This window comes from Prunus mume, linkage group LG1 (assembly GCF_029339155.1).
Source record: "Prunus mume cultivar Tortuosa linkage group LG1, ASM2933915v1, whole genome shotgun sequence".
Taxonomy (NCBI): Eukaryota; Viridiplantae; Streptophyta; class Magnoliopsida; order Rosales; family Rosaceae; genus Prunus; species Prunus mume.
In genome coordinates this window covers 23,952,482-23,976,272 of record NC_142698.1, presented here as the reverse complement: position 1 = coordinate 23,976,272, position 23,791 = coordinate 23,952,482, and the positions used below count along the sequence as shown (strand labels likewise).

The window sequence follows — 23,791 nt, the reverse complement described above, 5'->3', positions numbered from 1 at the left end:
CTTTAGCAAAACTGGCATTGGGATAGGTAGGTACAAGGGATGGGTCTTAAGCTCGAATCTAATGTAAGCACCCAAAAAAATAGCAGCCAGATGGTATTAGCATCACTAGCATGGCAAGCTACTCTCAGCTTCCTTTCCATGCTTTGTATACCATTTGAACATTGCAATCTGCCTCCATATATGCATTCCTTTTACAATCCTGCATGAGTAGCCAATTTAAACGAATAAGACCAGTATACAAGAGATGAGCTAATAAGATATACATATCCATATATACTGCAACAAACTATTTGTTATCACAAAGAATCAATTATATATGAGGCAAGAACAAGATTCTTATCTTTTTCTTCGGGATTTTTGGGATGGTGAAAAGCGGACTTAATACACCTCAAGAGCATAATCATACGATGCCTAAGAAATTTGTAATCAGAGTTGTTCCAGAGTCAGTTTCTTATTCACCCTCTATTCCGTATGAAGCCTGAGATCCAAAAGGGTTATTTTATTATTGTATTCTGCATTGTTGTAGTTTAAAACGAAAACAGAACATCCACTTCAACATCTGCTCTCTTCAGATAAGACAAAGGGCAACATATATTATTTATGTAACCTCAATGAAACAGCACAAAGAAGCTAACCAAGACAAAAATTTATATAGCACACATCTAATTCCAGTTGGTTGGTCAATCGTTTATTACATATTCACTACTACCACTTTTTTCCAGTTAGAAACTAAGATTCTGTTAAACTTTTATACACAAGGAAAATCATGGATAAAAACTAATAATTTAGAGCCCGCTGCAAAATACCACCCAATAAGAGAGCTCAAGGAGTACATAAACCTGCCATGAAGAGGATATGGTGCGGGACCCATCATCATAGTTGCCCCAACTTGCTTCGGCCTTGTTCTTTCAAAAACAAACCTTGTCAATGCGTCTAGCCCGGATCTGAATTCAGACCTTAATTTGACCAACTGCATTAGAAAAACTTAGCCTTCAAGTTCAACACAAACAAATATCAATATAGAGAGTAACAGATTTGAATTCATGACCTACAAGAGAGAGATCAAAGACAACAGCGAGCCACTGACCTGAATTTCATTAATTCTCTGTAGATCATGTTCGTTGTTCAACAGCCGTACAAGCATTCTCTATCTGAAAATAGAGCTCGAATGGAGGCTCGTATCTATATTGGCCATTCATACTGTACAATTAGCGCCTCCAAGTCCAACATACATTATACATAGAGAACATAATTCAAGAGTAGCAGTGGTCAATGTGCCTAGAATGTCATAAATAGCTAACAAGCGTAACCTAAAAGCAGATAATGCCAGTTTAACAGTACATGTATGAATTGGCAAGCAAATTCTTGAAAATAAAAGGTCAAGATTTCTCTCTCTCTCTCTCTCTCTCTACTACTACTACTACAAAAATGCAGAAAGATGGATTTCGACTACTCTGAAATAGTGAATCACTATTACGAGGAATGCGGCAAACAAAAATTGTACTAACATTCTCCACCTAAAACACAGGCAGTGAGGTACAAGCATAAATGCCATTTGCATATTAAAGAATAAGCAAAGCAAGAGAAGCTAAACGCATGCCATTCACAGAAATGTTTAAACTTCAGAATCAATTTGAATTCAAGACTCAAGTAGCCTAACGCATGCCATTCACAGAACCTTGTTAGTGGCAAGACCATAGAAACTCCATGATAGGACAACTTCATCATTTCCTTCCACAGAAGACAGACACCAAGTCAGCAAATTTTGTATTTTTTTCTTCTGCGCCATGTGGTCAGTGCGAAGAGAGAAGAATATGAGGCGCGAAACAGGGAGAGGAATGGAATTAGATGAATTAAGAGTCTCATGATCTCTTCTTCTATGAAATGACTTGTGCTTCACTGCTTCGGCTTCCCAATCTCAAATTTGCAGCTAAATTGTTTGAATTTCGAGTTTCAGACTTTCAGTCAATCGCAGTGTTCTTAAAGTCGGCCTAGGCGGGGGCTTGGAGGCTAGGCTGGCGCTAGGCTGCTAGGCGGTGGCTAGGCGGACGCTAGGCTGCTAGGCGGTGGCTAGGCGGGAGCTAGGCGGCTAGGCGGTGACTAGGCGGGCGCTAGGCGGCTAGGCGGTGACTAAGCGGGCGCTAGGCGGCCAGGCGGTGACTAAGCCGGGCGCTAGGCGGCCAGGCGGCTAGGTAGTAGCTGGGCGGGTTGGGTCCCTTTTCGGTGCCGAACCCGGAGGACGAAGCAGTGACTGCGAGAGAAAGTTCCGTTCTTTGCGAGTGCAACCTTCGTGTTCGTGCGAATATATTTAAAGAGTATAGCCGTTCGGCTGTACCTGTAAAATATTCGAATCCAATCAGAGTGTATATCCGTGTATATCCGTGCGGCTGCACGTTTATAATTTTTATTTATAGAGTCGAGCCTTGCAGTGCTATAATGGATGACGTATCATCCAAAGGAAACGTATCATACACGGTCATTTCAGAATCCTGATGGTGGTTTGGGATTATTAAGCATATCTTATTACATGAGCTTCTTCTTGACACCACTGCAAGTAGGTTTTGATTCTATAGGGGAACAGATTTGAGTTCATGACCAACAAGAGAGAGATCAAAGACAAGTCACTGACCTGAATTTCGTCAATTCTCTGTAGAACATGTTCGTTGTTCAACGGCTGTACAAAGGTGAAGCATTCTCTATCTGGAAATAGAGCTCGAATGGAGGCTCATATCTATATTGGCCATTCATACTGTACAATTAGCGCCTCCAAGTCCAACATACATAGATAACATAATTCAAGAGTAGCAGTGCTCAATGTGCCTAGAATGTCATAAATTCGTAACCTAAAAGCAGATAATGCCAATTTAACAATACATGTATGAATTGGCAAGCAAATTCTTGAAAATAAGATTGCTCTCTCTCTCTCTCTAAAAAAAAATGCAGAAATCTTCTCAAACAAACTAAGAAGAGCCAGATAAATACCTCATTTTTCGCAACTACATCGCTTTTCTGTCATCAACTGGCTTCAAAGCAAGCTCCAGATAGTCACGGGGAATTGTCCTTCCACTATCCTCAGATAAATCCAGATACAAGTCCTGAAACCAAGGCAGTGTAAATTACCACAAATGGTACACAGTCTACTCAATACACTGTGTATTCATACGACGATAAAAAACAAAAAACAAAATAACCACAACAGAGGAACCATTATCATAAGAATAATAGGATTACAATAATTATTGTAGTTGATGGCACAGATATCCAAGAAGCTACAATAGAGAAATACAAACATATACAGTTTTATTTCTCACAGCAACATTCAACTGGTGGGGAGGCAATAGTATTAGCCCCATCTTACTGGTCAGAAGTTCATAGAGTGCAAGCAGGACAGAGAAAGAGAGAGAAGAGGTGGTCAGAAAAGGTAAATGCTTTAAGTATTTTAGGCCCCATCTTAATATCTTGAAGTTAATCAATGATTCACAACCCCAAGTTTTAAATATATTCTCGAATATTTTAATGGCATAGCCGCGGGCTGTACTCTTCAAATTACTTCAAATATTTTAATAGTACAGCCGCACGGCTATACGATATAAATATTTTCGAATATTTTAACATCTGGGCTAGACTATGTGAATATTTTAATAGTATAGCCGCCCGGCTATACGGATTTTTTTTTTCCCCAGAAGCGATACGTAGATTCTACAAACATAGCCATAGGAAACGAAACTGCAACACGCTACTGTCAGTGAATGTTCAGAGATATCCACAATTTTTTCTCTGAAGATGTCCACTAATCGCGTGATCTGAAAATTAGAGCAGACAAACAAGATCAGGTACAAGGATGTAATAACACAATAAGATCATCTTAAACAGTGCTCATAACCGTCAACTAGAAAAGAACTCTGTTTTATCCCCAGAATTATCACATACAACACAACAAATATAAGGTAACCCTCACTGGTGTGGTGAATGCCTGCAAAACACAACAAATACATTGCAGGTTTGGACTTTATCAACACACAACCACAACAATCAAGAATCTTACAGAAAAGTGACTTCAAATCCTTTGAAGAATCAAGCAACACATCACCCTATAAAACTAATTTAATTACAAGAATTCTACTAGTATGTATGAATAGCAACTGAAAGCCATGTGCTAAAAGCAACTGAACTACTTCTGTTCTAATATTATCAATGAGGCAAAAGCGTGCTTCAACTACATTCATTACAAGATCAAAATCCCCTCAAGAAAATGTAAACAGACAACGGGTAACACCAAAAATAAGAAGCATATTTCAGGAGAAGTACCTCAAGCTCCCGTTTAGGTTCATTGGAAACTGGCGGAAGACAGTGACAAACTTATCATAAATAGTCAATTTTATAATTCTTACACATTACGAATGAAGCGTTAGAAATTAATATAACATGAGACCTTAACAAATTCAAAGAAATTGCTAATCATGCACCAAGTGCCTATGAACCCAATTATACTGTCAAACTTTGAGAGAGTTATGAAACTTGTTCTGTGTGAAGTGGCCGGCAACTGTGCCACAGATTATATAGGGATACATAAATATGGCAAACCACAAGCGAAAGAGGGATAGGAATTAAAAGAAATATGAACCTGAAGAAATGGGGAAACAATATCTCTATTGTAAGTTAGCTCGTCCAGAATTATCTCCACCACAGGAGTTCTGCACCAAATCCAAAAAGTGCAAATGTATTTTCAACAAATAGAATACTGTACATGAGAGAGAGAGAGAGAGAGAGAGAGAGATAACTTTAACTCTCACCATCAGCTCTTGGTAGAACCTTGCATATCTGCAGCACTCGTCTTGGACACATCAAGCTCCGTTATCTGAAAAGGACCGAAATCAGTGCCAGTGCATAAACTGATTCTACAAATATTAGGGGCTCACCATGCAGGTATGCTTTCCTACCTCAAGTAAAGAAATTGCAGAAGCAGTATCAAAATTTTCAGCTGGTTATTGTGCCGTAGAATTCTTTGAACATATCATTTAATCGGTGCATCCAGCATAGGTTTGATACAGTTTAGACAAAATGGTCAAAAGAAATCCTTCATCAAGCTTAGTAGTTTACTTTTCTCGACACCTACAAAAGGTAACTTAAATTGGAGGGCAAGAGTCGTGGTATAAAAATCACTTAATAACCAGTGGACAACAGGCTCTTCAGTATTCATGGTTTGAAAGAGAAGGGGAATACCAGAAGCATGTTGAGTAAAGACTCTCTCAGAACTATCCATTTCATGGTATCTGCATATACTTAGATATCAATTTAACTTCATAGACACTGTTGCGTGGTCGAAAATCTCCTTTAAAAACATGAACTGGGTATTATAACACGTTTCCTAAGTACTGCAACAAAAGAAGATCAAGTAAGACCAAAAAATATGGGGAAATTCACATTACCATTTTATTTCATTTATTCCATCAAACAAAGATCATGAAAGAAGGTGATGAACATGTGGGATTTGCTTTGAAGTCTAAAACCCATATGATTGAATTGGTTTCTCCAAGTATTTTTGGATAAAATTATACTGTAACGTTGGCCTTACGAACGATGATGTGGTATGATAACCCCATATAAGTTTAGGGCTTAAAAATCTTGTTCACATGATGACACACAACATAGGCAGAGGAAATTTTGCAACTATAACAGTCATGATAGGATTTCCATCAAGGTCTTCTGAGACAGAAATCATAAATGCCGCTACACGCATGTACCCTGTTTTACATCCCTCAAATCTCTCATAATCAATGAATATTGCAATCTTGAAAGAGAGAACATGCTACTAGCTATATAAACTTCATGTTCTTCAACAGTAGCTCTCATGGCAACAATCAAATAACACATGTGCTGACAGATACCCAAAATGATCAATCTCCATATTATATGTTGAAACTAGCAATTTAATATCTATAAAGTATAAACTAAGGCAACTAGGAAAGTCCTTTTCTCTTAATTGTTTATTTATTAAATAGTCTAGCCCCACGGCTATATCTTAATGTATTTAAAGAGTATCTCCGCGCGGCTATACTATAGTTTTTCTTAAAATAGTATAGCCATGGGCTATACTAAGGTTTTTATTTTTCATAAAATCCTATGGCCGGGCGGCTGTACTTGGTTTTTAAATGTTTTTAAATAGTACAGCCCCGCGGCTTACACTTATGTTGACACGTCAACGGTCCTCTTTTTAAAAATAGTATAGCCGCGGCGATCATCCATATTTTTATTTAAAAAATAATATAGCCGCGCGGCCATACTTATTTTGACACGTGATTTCTAACTGTCCTGTCTCTGGACTAAAACCAGTGAGTATCTTTTGTGCCTTACGATGTAAATAAAAACACTAATCACAATCACATCATTGAGTCTTCCCAGTTAGTTTGCTGACTGCGGCTATCCTCATCTCACTTGAATACTTAACCACCATCTGATTGTGTGTGCTTTAGAGGGCTCGTGGTACTTCTAGACCTCTTATTTACTCTTGCTTGCCTCCAGAAGAGCAACTTTCGAATGAGCTCCAGATATAGATAAATTTAATCCCTCCAAAGCTGCTCCATCAAACCTGCAAGAGCAGTTTCCCGTGCCAAATATATATCAGTATATCAATTAAAATGTTAAAGACATCGGGGGCAAGCCACTGTTGTTTACCTTAAGAACATTATCAATATTAGCATCACTAGCATGACAAGCTATTCTCAGCTTCCTTTCCATGCTTTGTATACCATTTGAACATTGCAACTCTGCCTCCATATATGCATTCCTTTTACAATTCCTGCATGAGTAGCCAATTTAAACGAATAAGACCAGTATACAAGAGATGAGCTAATAAGATATACATATCCATATATACTGCAACAAACTATTTGTTATCACAAAGAATCAATTATATATGAGGCAAGAACAAGATTCTTATCTTTTTCTTCGGGATTTTTGGGATGGTGAAAAGCGGACTTAATACACCTCAAGAGCATAATCATACGATGCCTAAGAAATTTGTAATCAGAGTTGTTCCAGAGTCAGTTTCTTATTCACCCTCTATTCCGTATGAAGTCTGAGATCTAAAAGGGTTATTTTATTATTGTATTCTCCATTGTTGTAGTTTAAAATGAAAACATAACATCCACTTCAACATCTACTCTCTTCAGATAAGACACAGGGCAACATATATTATTTATGTAACCTCAATGAAACAGCACAAAGAAGCTAACCAAGACAAAAATTTATATAGCACGCATCCAATTCCAGTTGGTTGGTCAACTGCATTAGAAAAACTTAGCCTTCAAGTTCAACACAAACAAATATCAATAAAGAGAGTAACAGATTCGAGTTCATGACCTACAAGAGATAGATCAAAGACAACAGTGAGTCACTGACCTGAATTTCGTTAATTCTCTGTAGATCATGTTCGTTGTTCAACGGCCGTACAAGCATTCTCTATCTGAAAATAGAGCTCGAATGGAGGCTCGTATCTATATTGGCCATTCATACTGTACAATTAGCTCCTCCAAGTCCAACATACATTATACATAGAGAACATAATTCAAGAGTAGCAGTGCTCAATGTGCCTCGAATGTCATAAATAGCTAACAAGCGTAACCTAAAAGCAGATAATGCCAGTTTAACAGTACATGTATGAATTGGAAAGCAAATTCTTGAAAATAAAAGGTCAAGATTGCTCTCTCTCTCTCTCTCTAACTCTCTCACTCTCTCTCTCTCTATTACTACGAAAATGCAGAAAGACGGATTTCGACTGCTCTGAAATAGTGAATCACTATTACGAGGAATGCGGCAAACAAAAATTGTACTAACATTCTCCACCTAAAACACGGGCAGTGAGGTACAAGCATAAATGCCATTTGCATATTAAAGAATAAGCAAAGCAAGAGAAGCTAAACGCATGCCATTCACAGAAATGTTTAAACTTCAGAATCAATTTGAATTCAAGTAGCCTAACACATGCCATTCACAGAACCTTGTTATTGGCAAGACCACAGAAACTCCATGATAGGACAACTTATCATTTCCTTCCACAGAAGACAGACACCCCAAGTCAGCAAATTTTGTATTTTTTTCTTCTGCGCCATGTCGTCAGTGCGAAGAGAGAAGAATATGAGGCGCGAAACAGGGAGAGGAATGTAATTAGATGAATTAAGAGTCTCATGATCTCTTCTTCTATGGACCTGACTTGTGCTTCACTGCTTCGGCTTCCCAATCTCAAATTTGCAGCTAAGTTTTTTCAAATTCGGGTTTTAGACTTCCAGTCAATCGCAGTGTTCGAAAAGTCGAACTAGGCGGGCGGCTAGGCGGCTAGGCTGGAGCTACGCTGCTAGGCTGGCTCTAGGCGGTGGCTAGGCGGGAGCTAGGCGGTTAGGCGGCTAGGCGGTGGCTAGGAGGCTAGGTAGTAGCTAGGCGGGCGCCTAGGCGGGTTGGGTCTTTTTTCTATGCCGAACTCGGAGGAAGAAGCAGTGATGCGAGAGAAAGTTCCGTCCACTGCGAGTTCAAGGTTCGTGTTCAGATTTAAATAGTATAGCCGCTCGGCTCTACGTTTAAAATATTTAGAATGTAATTGGAAAGTATAGCCGTGCGGCTGTACGGTTATAATTTCTATTTATAGAGTCAAGCCTTGCGGCTATAATGGAAACGTATCATACAAAAGAAGACGATCATCCAAAGGAAACGATCATACATGGTCATTTCAAATCCTCATGGTGGTTTGGGATTATTAAGCATCTCTTATTACATGGGCTTCTTCTTGTTCTAGCAATAGTATACTGATAATATTGCGAAGCCTCAGTGAATATGATTTGATGTGGTAGAAATAGACCAGCTTGACCAAATGAGAATACAGTATGCTGATTATTTGCTGATATGCTCTACGTTTTAATTGTTTGGCAGATTGGGGACCGAAGGTTGATGTTGTTGTTTTTGTTTTTTGACCTTGCTTCAATTATGAACCCCCAGATTCACTTGGAGTGGCTTGAAGTGGTGAACAGCCTGTCTATATTGGATTTGATAGCCTTGTGAGTTGTTGCAGCTTTCTCTATTCATATTTAATATTCTTTTCCCAGTTCTATCCCAGAGTAGCTCTGTTTGTCCTTGTGAAATTAGAGACTTTGTTAATTCTCGGGTTGTTATTGATAGAGCCAAAAGGCTAAGTATTTATGGAGATGGTACAAGCTTAACTAGGAAAACTAGGTTACTTGGAGACTACTCCAAATCAATTACAATCAACTAATAAAAGGAAACTAAATAACAATTTAATAACGTTCCTAATTTCCAACACTCCCCCTCAAGTTGGAGGGTGGATATCAAGAACGTCCCAACTTGCACAAGAGATTGTGAAAGGTGTTACTCCCAAAGGTTGCTAATAAAGAGGCAGTGGTGTCACTGCGTCAGAAGGGGCAGCTGCGTCGCAGCTGCATCACCGCTGTAATGAAGGCAACTGAGGCAAATGGAGCAGCGGGTGTGCTGCTTGTAAAGGGTTGTTGCTCCTCTCCAAATCCGACGATGTATGAGAGTCGTGAGTTGAAGGAAGCAGAACCCAAATAAAGTTGTGCTTGATGTTCAACGCATTTTGCATGTATGGAGGTTGTTGTTGATGTTGCTGATGTGCAACGATGGTGATTTTGTTGCTAATGTGCAACAAATGTTGTTGATGATGCCTTTTCTTGAGGCTGAATAATGATGCTGCTGCCGGGCAGCTGAATGATGGTGTTGCTGGTGCAACTCGATTGATGATATTGCTGGTGCAATTGTGCGGAAGCTATTGATGATGGTGTGCAGCTGCCTGTGTGCAGCTGATGATGTGACAATGTGTCTATCTCCCATATCTGCCCCTCAAATCCGAAGCTTGTAGAGGGTTGAGATTTGGAAAAAGAGAAGAGAGAATGAAAAAATAATGATGAAAGAGAGATTAAAAAAAGAAAAGGAGCAACGCCAAGAAGATGGCGTGAAAGTGAAAAAATACTTTTTCTTTTGGTTTGAAAAATGACCCACCGAAAAAAGGATATGACCCATCGAAAAAGTTAGCCAAAAAAAGAAGAAGAAGAATTGAGTGATGTGGAGACAGAAAGAAAATATCAAACTTGGCCAAGAAAAAAATTAGCTAGAGAAAGAACACAAAAAATTGGGTCTGATGTGAAACCTCAAAGAGAAACTGATATATCAACAAAGGAAAGAAAGTGAACCCTCATGTTGGGTTGTCGTGGTGCAAAGAAGCGATGGCAACACAGAGAAAAAGGACCAGCAGTTGTGCAAAGGTGCTCTCAGGAAGATTACGATAGATGGCTTGGATACGAGCGATCGATGGTTTCTAGGCAAGGGCAAAGAATCAATGAACACAGTGGCTGGTCAACAGCAGTGGTGCTAGTGTAGAGCCTCCGCGCTTGTTGGAGATGTCGTGGGTTGTCCAAAGACATGATGGCTAGGTGAGCATTGACGAGGCTCACGGAGGAAATAAACGGCTCAAGTGAGCAGTGACGAGGCTCATGAAGGAACCGCAATGAAGACGGCGTGTCTGCAGCAAGCGTAGACGACTTAAAAAATGATGGGTAGGCTCGATGAAGGCCGAAGGTGGCGTGGTTGTGGCAAGCATAGTAGACATGAAAACATGGGCTCAATATCTGAGTTGCAACAGAGAGCATGACTAGAGATGGCTCAATATGATTTGTATAGAGAGCAATACTTGTATGAAAAACATAAGGAAATTGCAGCGCCAAAGAAGGGTGCGACTGTTGGTTTAGTTAGATGTAGGAACTGTGGGATGGTATGGCTTTGGTAGCGGGAATAAAATATTGATTATTGAGGAGAGGGTGAACAAGACGACTGTACAAGATGAATACCCATTATGGGTGAGGGATGAAAAGCGCCAACGACTCTCAATTTGGCAGAGGATTTCAAAGATTAGCAACTAGGGTTGTGAAACATCGGATTGTGAAGAAAATAAGGTTTGTAAAAAGTTTCAAGAGACGCCCTAGAATCGGTGCTCTGATACCATGTGAAATTAGAGACTTTTTTAAGAAGAATAATTCTCGGGTTGTTATTGATAGAGCCAAAAGGCTAAGTATTTATGGAGATGGTACAAGCTTAACTAGGAAAACTAGGTTACTTGGAGACTACTCCAAATCAATTACAATCAACTAATAAAAGGAAACTAAATAACAATTTAATAACGTTCCTAATTTCCAACAGTCCTTACCCTAAAAAAATTACTTGTTCCTTCCCAATTAAAACAATCAACCAAAGCCACAATCTCCAAAGAGTGACCACCTTCATGTTGGTCCCCAACGAACAGGTTGTGGAGGTCTATTCATGACAGATGACAAATCGACCCTTTGGTTGTTCAGTTGTTCAATATCTAATTTGACTGAGGCATGTCTAATACATGCAGAGTATACCTCTGAATTGCATAGTAAAGGTTACTTGATTGTGCATTTGATTGAAATGCTAAATTGTCTTGCTTGCTAATTTTTTTTTATGTGTATTGTATTAGCCTCTTGAAGAACCAGAGAAAATGACCAATATTATCCTTCAAGCTCTGGAAATAACTAGACAGAGAGTCGTCATCAACCGAGGCTGGGGTGGCCTTGGTAATTGTAAGTCTTGATTCTTAAAAAAAGATTACTTTCAAGCACATTGTATTCTTATGCTTCTTTACATCTGAAAGCCTTCATATATTTCTCTTCTTAGTGGCAGAACCAAGTGATTCTGTGTATTTAGTGGACAATTGCCCCCATGATTGGCTATTCCAACGATGCTTTGCTGTGGTAAATTTCAATGCTTTTCATTCTTTTTAATTTGGTTGCGATTTCACTACACTGGTGTTCAGAACGTCACATGAACTTGATGCACCTTTTTGTTGTTTTGTTCCCTATTGGATAACTAGGCTACTCCTAGTTTCTCACTGGATTTGAAAAAATTTCTTAGGTGCATCATGGGGTTGCTGGGACAATGCCTGGTTTGAAAGTGCGGTAACTGAAAATGCTATATTCTTGGGGAGTCTTACATTTGTAAATGATCCAGTTACTCATTTTGGGCTCATATTCTCTGTTCTTTTTAGTGTCCAACCACAATTGTACCATTCTTTGGGGACCAGCCATTTTGGGGGGAGAGGGTGCATGCCAGAGGAGTAGGTCCCGCACCCATTCCAGCTGATGAATTCTCGCTTGAAAAGTTGGTCGATGCCATACGCTTCATGTTAGATCCAAATACATTTACCATTTTCTTTTTAAACTTCCAAGTGATTTACATATAATTTGCCATTTCTTGAGTGTAAACTTATCCCACATGCATACGCGCTGATTTAATTGAAGTTGATATTGTTTTGTAATCAATTTCAACATGCAAATACTTGTCACAACTCTCGAGTTATTTTTTGTTATTTCAATCCCTTGCGTGGACCTGAATAGATTAAATTAACAAAGAAATAACTATTTCGGTTGAAAGGTTAAAGAGTGTGCTGTTGAAATTGCCAAGGCCATGGATGGTGAAGATTGGGTGACAGGAGCAGTGAATGCCTTTCATAGGCACTTTCCTCACAATAAATTTGAGGATAAACCCGAGTCATTGCCAGCTAGAAGAGGCTTATCCATCATGAGGTGTTTTGGCTACTCCTCCTACACACAGTGGTAGACCTGTGCAGGCGCAAGGAGGTGCACCTGCACCTTCGGTAGTCGAAAAAGTCTATTAGAGCAGTTGGAGTTGCACCTCTGCTTCAGAAAAGTGATGCACGCAATGTGTTCGACGAAATGCCCAAACCACCTGGGCTATTCTATTGGGCTTTCGAATTTGTATTATTCCTTACTCAATTGGGTTTCCAATTTCTATAATTCCTCATTTAATTGGGTTTTAAGTGGGAGTTATCTTTATTCAATTGAGTTTGCAAATTTGTACAAGAATTACACTTCTTTTTTTCTTCTATTTGAGTACGCCAATCCAAAGTAAGTTGAATGCATTTTTTTTCTTGTTGAGCAAACACCAATTTTGTTTATTCTTTTTTTTTTTTAATAATAATATTTTTTTTCTTATTTAGCTCTCTTTGTATTAGTAAGATCAGTAGCAAACTCAAGGAGGAAGAGGCTACTTGAAATGCTATTCGAGGTATAATTAATTTTTATTTATTTATTTAATTGACAATTTGATATTGATTTGTTTATTTAATTGATAAATTATAATCAATTAGTCATACGTATAGATATAAAACCCTTATTTTGTTTTAATTGTACAGTTATGGAACGGTACTTTAAGAAAAAGAATTTATTATGAATAACATTAGTATTGTTTAAATTATAAGGATGTTTAGTTGTCTTTTTTTTTTTTTTTGAGCTCTTAGCTTTTGAAAATTGCACCTCTGCTGGAAAATTCCTGGGTTTGCCGCTGCCTACACATGATTCTTCACTAGTCCACAATGATGTTTTATTCCTATCATGTGCAAGACATCGGAAATGTGAAATTCTGATATCCTCTTAGAGCATCAACAGTGGGGGGTGTATTTTCGGGGGTGTAAAGCCACTTTTACATCCACTTTACATCTCCGGGGGGGTGTAAATACGTTTTTTGTTCCAATGAGAAACGATGTAAATCTAAAGATGTATAATTGATTTGTTTGTCTTAATTCGTTTTTGTGCTAAATTTGTATTTTGTGTTTACTTTATCAAATTAATTTTTTTTTGTATTAGGTTCATTTTATTTTTTCAAACAAATAGACCTAAAAATATTTAAATTCGGAGAAGATACGATTTCATCCAAAAATCCCCAAAATTTCTCCACATGTGAATTTTTTTCCAGCGATTACTATAGCAACGGGTCCCACTCTTTTATGATGACTTTTCTCCACTTTTCCTCTTCTTTTCTCGGGTGGGTCCCACGTGCAAAAGATGTAAATATACATTTTATTTTACATCCTCATGGTGGTGATGTATATTTACATCCATTTACATCTCCCCATTGGAGACGATTCCGGTGACTCGAGGTGTATATTTAACATACATCCTCATATACACCCATCCATTGTGGATGCTCTTACTAGGTTACTTAACATTACATTGTTTTTGTTTGCTCGTCAAACAAATCTTCTACAGATGCCTTTGTTTTCATTATTAGATAATGTCTATTAGGGCCACTTTTGCCAAGACAGTAAAAACTGTTATTCGAAGTGTTTTTAATACACTGAGAAAGATGTGATGCTTCGGTAGGGAGCTTGGAAATTTCCAAAGCTGAACGATTCTTCACGAGACTTAAGAACTATATTGATGGCTGAAAAATAATAGAAAAGTTGATAGAGGTCCAAAAATCCAACTAATAGTTGGGTTTAGTTTTTGAATAATTGTTTGTTGATACAAGTCCTTTGACTAGTTTGCCATGTAGATTACATTCCATTTTTGACATGCTGACTCAATCTTTTGTATTTAACTGATTTGTATTTAAATTTTTTGTTCCTATTATATCCCTATTGTATAAAACGGGTAAGATGAGGATTTATAGGCCATTAATGATCATATTTGATCATGTAATTAAAGGAATAATTACATTTTGAATGTAAATGTCTAAACATGCTTGATTTGTACAAATTCCTATTTAAAGTGGATTTTATTAATGCACATATTGTGCATAAATATGTTAATCCATTGCCACTTATTTTATTGTGTACTCCTTTTATTATTCGTTCATAATGCAATTGCCCACTCATATACTATCATTGTTTTCTTTCCCATTTTTTATGTTTGTTTTAGGTTTTAATTTCATTGTTGTGTAGCTTTTTGTAGTATAATGTGTTTTTTTTTCCACTCTATTTACCTAAAGATAATAATGATTAAAATTTTCAATTGTTTCTCACCAATTGTCAAGTTGTACTATTTTTTAGTTTTATAACTTTGTGAAAGGGATTAATAATTCACATGTTGTTTTTTTCCCCATCTCATTGTACTCGTTTATTTCTTCATGAACTATTAATATTATTCTTAAATTTGATAACCTATGCTCCAGGTACAATACCCTATTGACCATTGAAATTGATATACCTATCTAATAGGTATAGTACATATTTGATGCACCTCAGTACTAGGTAAAACACATATCGAATGCACCTCAATGACAGGAAAAGACATATGTTTAAAATTAAAAAAAAGTTATACCTCCATACTAGGTATATTAAAAAATTAACATTATGACAAAAAAATTCCATCAAAGAATTTTGAAAAACTCAGTATATAAATTAATTTATAGCTAAAAGGTAGGTATATGCTACCAATTTAATAAAGCTACGAATATAGAATTCTAAAAAATATAGTTTCCACATATATAGATGAAATTTGAATTAAATAGGTTTTTAATCTGTGAGGAATGAATTAAATAGGTTTTTTCCATATTTAAAAGTGGTATTTGTATTTACTTGCCATTTTCAACCAATGTCATATCCTGTAAATCTCTCGAATATGGTGGCTACAAGGTTTGCATACCTGGCCATACAATTGATTGGGAGGACTGCAATTGAAGAGAGCCTAATTAGTGTCCTGCATTCATATTATCTAAATGAAAATGGACCCATATTTAAGAAGCCCTAAAAATAAAGCCGTTGGCCGCTGCACTATACAGACACAGTTTCTTTCTTAGTCTTGCAACCCTATGCACTTGCCTCTCTCAATTTACAGCATTATCTACAAACCAGCCATCATCAAGCAGAAGATTAGTAGTAGTTCAAAATGGATTTGTGTGGAGATTTGATTGGTGAGAATTTGGTTGCGGTAGCAAGGAGTAATCCTATCAAGTAGAAAACTATCCAGCCAGATCATTCCCTATTCCGGCAGGTAGAATAGCAACTGGAGGAGGAAACACAAAGTTTTGCTTTTCTATGGTGCGGCACCTTTTGAATAAATATAGACCCACCTCCGGTCCTTGTGTTGAGTCAGCTCAAAAACCAACATGAAACACAAGCACATGCAACAATCAAGCAACAATTTATGATTCGTCCGAAATAATAATAGAGGTATAGGTTCACCAAACTCCATTGAAATCAACTGAGGAGAGATTAACAGCTTGATGAGTATCAGCTGTGCTTTCTGTGGACATACCCCCATTACTATTTCCCGTGTCAACAGAGGGTTCATTTCCATGCTTGGACTTGTTGCCCTGACTCCTAATATTGCATTTTGTAGGAAATCAGTTTGTATAATATCAATTAATATCAATATTGTTGTAATTAGGATTTACTTTCCTAGTAAGTTCCCTAGAATAGAGGACACGTTTCCTAGTATACTTAGAACTCTCTTGTATAAAACCAATTGTACCTATCAATGAAAATTATTCTCTTCCAATATCATATTCACATGGTATCAGAGCAGGACATCAAACCCTAGCTCTTCATATTTCTTTTCCTACGGCACCTTACCTTCTCGTGCCGCATAACTTCAGCTGCCGGAAACCATGAGTGATTCCTCTGGCACATTCAAGGTTGAACCTTCAAGTCCTTACTACGTCAATAATTCAGATCATCCAGGTTTGGTAATTGTACCAAAGCCTTTGAATGGAGATAATTATGCAACGTGGCGCAGATTCATGACTATTTCATTGAACGCAAAGAATAAATTGGGTTTCGTTGATGGAACTCTCAAAAAGCCGTCATCGGAATCCACTCCTGATGAACACGCGGTATGGATGCGCTGCAACGACATGGTTTTCTCCTGGATTGTCAACACTCTTGATCCCGAAATCAGCAATAGTGTCATATATTGTACCACGCCCGCGAGATTTGGGAGGATCTCCGTGAACGATTCTCTCAAAGCAACGCTCCTCGTATCTTCCAACTTCAACGGGAGACTTCATATTTGACACAAGATCAATTGTCAGTTGCTGCCTATTACACCAAGTTGAAAGGTCTTTGGGATGAACTTGCTTCCTACACTGATTCTTCTACATGTACCTGTGCAACCCATGATGATCGCAACAAACTCATGCAATTCCTTATGGGATTGAACGAGTCTTATAGTGTTGTTCGTGGTCAAATTCTCTTGATGAATCCCTTGCCGTCTGTTAGGCAAGCATATGCCTCCATCAGCCAAGAAGAAAAGCAACGCACGCTTGGAGCCTCACGAGCTGCTGCTGGAACTTCCGATACGCTGCCATGGTCGTTCGAATCGACGCCCTAATCAAAATCGATCCACCAATCGTGAGGATCGTCGCATTGACAGATGTACCAAAATCGCTCCCAGACCTCCACCCGTGATGATCGCCGCGCTGGATCTTCAAGAAACCGACCCCATTGCACCCATTGTGATGACGATGGCCATCGTATTGATACCTGCTGGAAGCTTCATGGGTATCCAGAAGGTCATCCACGCCACAAACCTAAGAAAACGCATGATGGTTCATCTTCCAATCGTGTTTCGGAAGGCCCAACCAAGGATACGATGCAGATCTGTTATGTCCGCCTTCGGACCTTCAAATTCAGCAGATGTTGGCTATCATGCGTGACAAATCAGTTTCGACAAGAAATCCCAGGTCCATGCAGCTGCCACCAACACAGGTTTGTCAAAATTAAAATTTCAGCGCTGGATTATCGACAGTGGCGCGACTGACCACATTGTTTCTTCTCCAAAATTGTTGGTTCATCGTAATATTGATCATTCTGTGCCACCGGTTCGTATGCCTAGTGGGGAGAAGGCTTCAATTACTACAACAGGATCATTCCCTCTCAATTTTACTTATACTTTGCGTGATGTGCTATGTGTACCTACTTTCACAGTAGATTTGATGTCTGTGAGTAAGCTTACAAAAAATTTGAATTGTTCAGTGACTTTTTTCCCATATTATTGCGTTTTGCAGGACCTTGCTACGAGGAAGACGATTGGTTTGGGTAAGCAACTTGACGGGCTTTATTACTTGGTGGCACTATTGGCGGAGACAACCCCCAACACAACCCACCAAAATCCCGCTCACCGTCCATCCTGCAATCACACTGTCACCACTACCGACCTTTGGCATCGTCGTCTTGGCCATGTTTCTTCCTCCAGATTACATTTTATGTCTAAGCATCTACTAGATTTCCCTTTTGTCTCTAATAACGCTTGTCATGTTTGTCCCTTGGCAAAGCAGAGTCGTCTCCCTTTCGGAACAAGTTCAATCTCATCTGTCAAACCATTTGATTTAATTCATTGTGATATTTGGGGCCCTTATAAGCATTCGTCAATTTCTGGTGCCCATTATTTTCTTACAATAGTTGATGATTTTTCTCGCTTTACTTGGGTATTTTTAATGCGCCATAAACATGAGACTCAACATCTTTTAAAAACCTTTTTTTCTTTTGTTGGCACTCAATTTGATTCCCAAATTAAACAGCTTCGTGCCGACAATGGGGGGGAATTTCTTTCTCTTCGACTTTCTTTCATGAACAAGGCGTCATTTTTCAACACTCTTGCGTTTATACGCCTCAACAAAATGGGGTCGTAGAACGTAAGCATCGCCACATCCTTGAAACGGCTCGTGCTTTAAAACTTCAGGCTAATCTTCCTTCAAAATTTTGGGGGGAATGTGTTTTAACTGCAGTTCATCTCATCAACCGTTTTCCTACTCCTCTTCTTTCTTTTCACACTCCTTTTGAACGTCTTTATTCCAAAACACCATCTTTCTCTCATCTCCGTGTTTTTGGTTGCCTTGCATATGCCACTAATGTTCATGTCACACATAAATTCGCTCCTCGTGCAATTCCATCTGTTTTCCTTGGTTATCCCCTCGGCCAAAAAGCTTTCAAACTTTATGATCTTGAGTCTCACAAAATTTTCACAAGTCGTGATGTTAAGTTCCATGAAAATATTTTTCCCTACCACACTTTTCCTTCCCCATCACTTTCGGTTCCCTCTGCCTTTCCGGCACCTCCTTTCCCTTCCGACGTCCGACCCCATTTTTTCTTCTTCTCCAGCAGCTCCTTTACCCGAGTCGACCCCACCACCACATCCCCGCCTTCGTCCCCACTCCGACACCACCACCGCGCTGCCGAGCCCACCCACCTTTGCTCTCATCCCCACCACCGGGCACGTCCCGGTTCACCCGTCACCAGTCCACATGCACCCGCACTGACCCACCCTCTCCGCCGATCCAACGCATCCTGTGCCTTCCGCTCGCTACGTGACTACATCCGCAATCAAGTCATGTTGCCCATCCCTGATCACTCGCTTCTTTATGCCGGGTCCTACTAAAGGTACACGCTTTTCCGCTCTGCAATTTTCTCTCATATCATCGTTATTCTCCCGCTCACTTTGCTTTCATTGCAAAAGTCGTACTATTGTTGAACCCAGTTCTTATGAGGACGCTGCTCCCCACTCTCATTGGCAAGAGGCCATGCAGTCTGAATTGCAGGCTTTGTCTGATAACCACACTTGGAGTCTTACTCCGTTACCTGCTGGAAAGAAGCCCATTGGTTGTCGGTGGGTGTATAAAGTCAAGCTTAAGTCTGATGGCTCGGTTGAGCGCTACAAAGCCCGGTTGGTTGCTAAAGGTTTTACTCAGCTAGAAGGTGTTGATTATCATGATACCTTTTCTCCTACTGCCAAAATGCCCACTATCCGCTGCCTTCTAGCTCTTGCTGCCGCCCGTAATTGGTCCCTTCATCAGCTTGATGTCAACAATGCTTTTCTTCATGGTGATCTCCATGAGGAAATCTACATGCTCCCTCCACCTGGTCTTCGGCGACAGGGGGAGAACTTGGTATGTCGCCTTCATAAATCTCTTTATGGTTTAAAGCAAGCTTCTCGTCAATGGTTTGCTAAGTTTTCTCAGGCCATTTGTTCTACTGGTTACATTCAATCTAAAGCTGACTATTCATTATTTACACGCCATAAGGGGCACTCTTTCACAGCATTATTGATTTATGTTGATGACATTGTTATCACGGGCAATGACCCTATAGCTATCTCGGCACTCAAGGCTTTTTTGCACCGTCATTTTCGTATTAAAGATCTTGGAGATTTGAAATACTTTTTGGGGATTGAGGTATCAAGATCAAAACAAGGCATTTTCTTATCTCAACGCAAGTATGCATTGGAAATTTTGAAGGATGCAAAACTCCTAGGTGCCGCACCTGTTGATTTTCCTATGGAAAAAGGTCTTAAGCTCTCAGATAAGGGTGAATTACTTAAAGATCCAGCTCAGTATAGAAGACTCGTTGGTCGCTTGATTTATTTGACCATCACAAGGCCAGATATTACTTACTCTGTTCATGTCTTAAGTAGGTTTATGCATGCCCCACGTAAACCTCACATGGAGGCTGCACTTCGTATTCTTCGTTATTTAAAAAAATCGCCAGGTCAAGGCATATTATTGTCTTCTCAGAATGACTTGACTTTGCGTGCCTTCTGTGATTCTGATTGGGCAGGTTGTCCTAATACTAGAAGGTCCACTACAGGCTATTGTGTGTTTCTGGGATCTTCTTTAATTTCATGGAAATCGAAGCGGCAGAAAACTGTATCTTTATCATCAGCAGAAGCTGAATATAGATCTATGGCAGCAGCATGTTGTGAGTTATCTTGGCTTCGATCCCTCCTCAAGGATTTGCGCATTCTTCATCGCCAATCTGCTTTGTTGTATTGTGACAACAAGGCAGCTTTACATATTGCTGCCAATCCAGTATTTCATGAGAGAACAAGACATATTGAGATGGATTGCCATTTTATTCGAGATAAGATTCAGGAAGGTTTGATTGCCACACAACATGTGAGTTCGTCCTCTCAGTTAGCCGATATTCTTACTAAGGCATTGGGACGAGAAGAATTCAACAATCTTGTTCGCAAGTTGAGAGTTCTTGATATCCACTCTTCAACTTGAGGGGGAGTGTAGGAAATCAGTTTGTATAATATCAATTAATATCAATACTGTTGTAATTAGGATTTACTTTCCTAGTAAGTTCCCTAGAATAGAGGACACGTTTCCTAGTATACTTAGAACTCTCTTGTATAAAACCAATTGTACCTATCAATGAAAATTATTCTCTTCCAATATCATATTCACACATTTAAATCGTATAGCCGCGTATAGCCGTTCGGCTATACTTGTAAAATTTCAATTCATAGCGTATGCTTGGACTTGTTGCTCTGACTCCTAACAGTTGCTCATACTGAATATGCCATCTCATTAATGGAGCTCAAAAATCCACCAGACATGAAGAGGGGATAGAGTCAACCTTCTGATTCTGAATAGACCTAAATCACAAATATCACCTGTTTCATTGGACATGCTACCATGGCAATCCACATGTAGGCTATAGTCAAAATTCCAATTAGAGCAGCGATAAGGCAAGAGACAATAAAAAGGCGATCAGTTCGATTTTTGTTGTTCCAATTGGAGAAAAAAATATCAATGTCACCATCATCATCCATCCTCAATGACTACTTGTTTTATCTACATTCGCATGAGCATCAAACTGCCCAATCCCAGTTTAATTAGGCTCCAACTCATATATCCTCCAATATGGTTTCATCATTCAATAACATTATTAAAAGCCTTAAACTCATTTGACAACCCAACTCATCATCCTACTTAATTCATCATGTGCAACAGAGAGTCGAACAATGCTTTTATAGGTGCTACTTACTATAACCGCTTCAACCTTTAAAAAAAAAAAAACTGAAAACGTTTCACAAGTAAAACAAATATCATTCCAAATATTACAAAGCACTTGCTGCCATGATTAGTTTCATATCAAAATTCAGATGTAAAAGCCAGATACAAAATACATGTAAACGTGAAGGAAATACAAAGTCCACCACAGTTCTATCATAATTTAGTGATATTTTAAATTAAATGTGGAAAAACAAAGCAACACACAACCTTCACGCCACACAAAACCCGCTTCATACTTCACTTTCTATTCTATTTTCTCGGAAACCAAATGGAAAGTCTAAAAGCAAAGCATAACATATGTACATACATTCTAATATGTAACTACGAATACGTATCTATAAGTGTGTCTCGATTTTGAAATAATAATCAATAAATACATTGAACCGTGAAGAATTCAGAAAATCAAAAGTGAAAGTGTTTGAAAAAAATAATAATAATAAGGGAACTTACAGTGACATTCCGAGGAGATGGAGATGGATCGCGCCATTCAGAGAAAACCCTAGCCTTAGCTTGATCCACGAAGAGAGGGAAAATTCGGAGTGTAGGAATTGAAGCAAAACCGAAATCCTAAGATTGATTTTTCGGTTTTTTGAGCACAAATTTGTATTCGAATATCTATACTTTTTAAATATTAAAATAAAATTTAAAGAGTATTTAAATATATACTAGGATACTTTTTAAAAAAACCAAAATCTTTTCCTAATTTTCTTTTATCGATAAGAGGAGTTTAAAGCATTATCTATTACTATTTGGCCATTATCCGAGTCTTTATTGTCCCCTTTTAATTTTTAACTAGCATTTTCCCGTTTAGCATTTGTATTATACATATACGTACATATTTTTTTAATAATACTTTCGTGTTGCATACACGCCTTAAAACTTAGTACAATACACGTATGTACATATTTTTCATGTTTAATACACTTGTTTTTTCAATAAAATTTTCAATAATACATACAAAATTCAAGTATTATACACATAAAATTATATTAAAATATTATATGGTGGCCGAACTTTTCAGTTCCAGAAAATTTTCTTTTTAGTAATTAAATAATATCAGACTTATTTAATTTTTATTTCTTTAGTGAATAATTAAATACTTTATAACTTAATAAATGGTAATTATTATTTTTATTTAATAAAATATTTGAATACTAATTATTCACTAAGTAAATAGTAATTAAAAAAGAGAAATCAAGATTATGCTATTCAAAGGGTATAGTCGGGGGGATATACTGTTCAAATATTCTATTTAAAATATCCTTTTCAAAATTTTCTTTTTTATTCATTAAATAATATCTTAGCCTTGTTTAAATACTTTCATTAGTGATTACGTTGTAATTATTATTTCTTTAGTGAGTAATTAGCATTAAATATTTTAATAAAAATCCTATAAATTTAGTTTTAGTACCCAAAATATTTTAGTATTCCAAAAATGGATTTTAGCCTCGAAACTTAAATCAATGTCACAACATGATTCGATAATATCAACTGCTTGTTGGAGTTTGATTGAAATACATGAACTTGAGTTCCACATTGGAAAATAAGAGAACGTATCTACTCCTTAGTAGGCTTAGGTCATCTCCAGCCATGAGCTATATCGCAAATATAGACCTAAATTAATGCAAAACTCATCTCCAACCACGGGCTAAATAAAATTTAGGCCAAATTTGGAAGGCCACATTTGGCCCTTTAGCCCTCCAACTGGGCCAAATGTAGTCTAGCTTTGGCCTAGGCCAAATTTACAGTGGGCCCCATCCCTGTGCTTTTCAACAACTAATCATTAAAGCACTCCCCACTCTCCTTTTCAAAATAATAAAATATGAATGACCCTAAAATATAGCCATGCATGGCTGGAGATGGAAAAATTTAGTTCTGCATCATTCTTTAAAAAATTAATATTTTGGGGGGCTAAATTTTTAGCCATGGACTATATTTAGCCCTATGACTGGAGATGGTCTTATGGTTAGGGTTCGAGCCTTAAGAAAGGTTTGGGAACAATTTCTGAAGCTAAGGCTTTTGGTTAGAGACTTGAATTTACCCAACTAATTTTGTGAAAAGAAAGTCCATAATGAATTACTATTCATTAAGTAATTTACGAAATGAGCAAAATATATAAATATTCAATAAAGAAATAATAATTAAACATAATTGCAAA

The 23,791-nt window shown here is 38.1% G+C and overlaps 1 long non-coding RNA gene and 1 pseudogene across 1 annotated transcript; one reads left to right on the top strand and one right to left on the bottom strand.

Annotated features, from left to right (window-relative positions):
* Positions 1–215: 215 nt before the first annotated feature.
* On the bottom strand, positions 216–1,663 carry LOC148921378 (uncharacterized). The gene is made up of 3 exons (XR_016123154.1): positions 1,088–1,663; positions 840–970; positions 216–478 (listed from the first exon to the last, which is right to left on the bottom strand). It is a non-coding gene; the product is annotated as an uncharacterized LOC148921378 (long non-coding RNA).
* Positions 1,664–16,221: 14,558 nt separating this feature from the next.
* On the top strand, positions 16,222–17,879 carry LOC148921377 (uncharacterized; annotated as a pseudogene).
* Positions 17,880–23,791: the final 5,912 nt, after the last annotated feature.